Here is a 2500-nt window from a genome sequence, read left to right as displayed (position 1 = left end):
GACACACAGAGAGAGACTGAGAGAGACAGAGAGAGACATAGATAGAGACAGAGAGACAGAGAGAGAGACAGAGAGAGACAGAGAGAGACTGAGTGATACAGAGAGAGAGACAGAGAGAGACAGAGAGAGACAGAAAACAGACAAAGGTAGAGAAACAGAGAGAGACAGAAAGAGACAGAGAGAGACAGAGAGAGACACAGAGAGAGACAGAGAGAGAGACAGAGACAAAGAGAGAGACAGAGAGAGACAGAGACAGAGTGAGAGATACTGAGAGACAGAGAGACAGAGACAAAGTGAGAGAGACTGAGATAGACAGAGAGAGAGACAGAGAAAACAGAGACAAAGAGAGAGACAGAGAGAGACAGAGACAGAGTGAGATAGACAGAGAGAGACAGAGAGATACAGAGAGAGACAGAGAGAGACACAGAGAGAGACAGAGAGAGACAGAGAGAGACAGAGAGAGACAGAGAGAGAGAGAGACAGAGAGAGAGACAGAGAGAGAGACAGAGAGAGACAGAAAACAGACAAAGGGAGAGAGACAGAGAGAGTCAAAAAGAGACAGTTAGAGAGATAGAGAGAGACAGAGAGACACAGAGAGAGACAGAGAGAGACAGAGACAAAGAGAGAGACAGAGAGAGACAGAGACAGAGTGAGCGAGACTGAGAGAGACAGAGAGAGAGACAGAGAGAGACAGAGACAGAGTGAGAGAGACTGAGAGAGACAGAGAGACAGAGAGACATAGACAAAGAAAGATACAGACAGAGACAGAGAGAGAGACTGAGAGAGACAGAGAGATACAGAGAGAGACAGAGAGAGACACAGAGAGAGACAGAGAGAGACAGAGAGAGACAGAGATAGAGACAGAGAGAAAGACAGAGAGAGACAGATAGATACAGAGAGAGACAGAAAGAGACACAGAGAGAGACAGAGAGAGACAGAAAGAGACAGAGAGAGAGATAGAGAGAGACAGAGAGAGTCACAGAGAGAGACAAAGAGATAGACAGAGACAAAGAGAGAGACAGAGAGAGAGAAAAAAGGAGAGAGACAGAGAGAGACAGAGAGAGACACAGAGAGAGACAGAGACAAAGAGAGAGATAGAGAGAGACAGAGACAGAGTGAGAGAGACTGAGAGACAGAGAGTCAGAAAGAGAGAGAGACAAAGTGAGAGAGACTGAGATAGACAGAGAGAGAGACAGACAGAGACAGAGTGAGATAGACTGAGAGAGACAGAGAGAGACACAAAGTGAGACAGAGAGAGACAGAGATAGACAGAGAGAGAAAGAGATAGAGATAGAAAGAGACAGAGAGAAAGACAGAGAGAGACAGAGAGAGACAGAGTGATACAGAGAGAGAGACAGAAAGAGAGACAGAGAGAGACAGAAAACAGACAAAGGGAGAGAAACAGAGAGAGACAGAAAGAGACAGAGAGAGAGATAGAGAGAGACAGAGAGAGACACAGAGAGAGACAGAGACAAAGAGAAAGACAGAGAGAGACAGAGACAGAGTGAGAGAGACTGAGAGACAGAGAGACAGAGAGAGACAGAGACAAAGTGAGAGAGACTGAGATAGACAGAGATAGACAGAGAGAGACAGAGAGAAAGAGAGAGACAGAGAGAGACAGAGACAGAGTGAGATAGACTGAGAGAGACAGAGAGAGACACAGAGAGAGACAGAGAGAGACAGAGATAGGGACAGAGAGAGACAGAGAGAAACAGAGAGAGACCGAGAGAGCCAGAGAGAGACAGAGATAGAGACAGAGACAGAGAGAGACTGAGAGAGACAGAGAGTGAACAGAGACAAAGAGAGAGACAGAGAGAGACAGACCAGAGTGAGAGAGACTGAGAGAGAGAGAGAGCGGGACAGAGAGAGACAGAGACAAAGTGAGAGAGACTGAGATAGACAGAGAGAGAGACACAGAGAGACAGAGACAAAGAGAGAGACAGAGAGAGACAGAGACGGAGTGAGATAGACGGAGAGAGAAAGAGAGAGACACAGAGAGAGACAGAGAGAGACAGAGAGAGACAGAGATAGAGACAGAGAGAGACAGAGAGAGACAGAGAGAGACAGAGATAGAGAAAGAGAGAGAGACACAGAGAGAGACAGTGAGATACAGAGAGAGACAGAGAGAGACAGAGAGAGAAAGAAACCGACAAAGAGAGAGAGACAGAAAGAGACACATAGAGAGATAGAGAGAGACAGAGAGAGACACAGAAAGTAACAGACAAAAGACAGAGACAAAGAGAGAGACAGAGAGAGAGACAGAGAGAAACAGAGACAGAGTGAGAGAGACTGAGAGAGACAAAGAGAGACACAGAGAGAGACAGAGACAAAGTGAGAGTGACTGAGATAGACAGAGAGAGAAAGAGAGAGACAGAGACAAAGAGAGAGACAGAGAGAGACAGAGACAGACTGAGATAGACTGAGAGAGAAAGAGAGAGACACAGAGAGAGACAGAGAGAGACAGAGATAAAGACAGAGAGAGAGACAGAGAGAGACAGAG

The sequence above is a fragment of the Mus caroli genome, unplaced genomic scaffold (assembly GCF_978045245.1).
Source record: "Mus caroli unplaced genomic scaffold, Mus_caroli_1 scaffold_21, whole genome shotgun sequence".
Taxonomy (NCBI): domain Eukaryota; kingdom Metazoa; phylum Chordata; class Mammalia; order Rodentia; family Muridae; genus Mus; species Mus caroli.
This window is presented reverse-complemented; position numbering follows the sequence as displayed.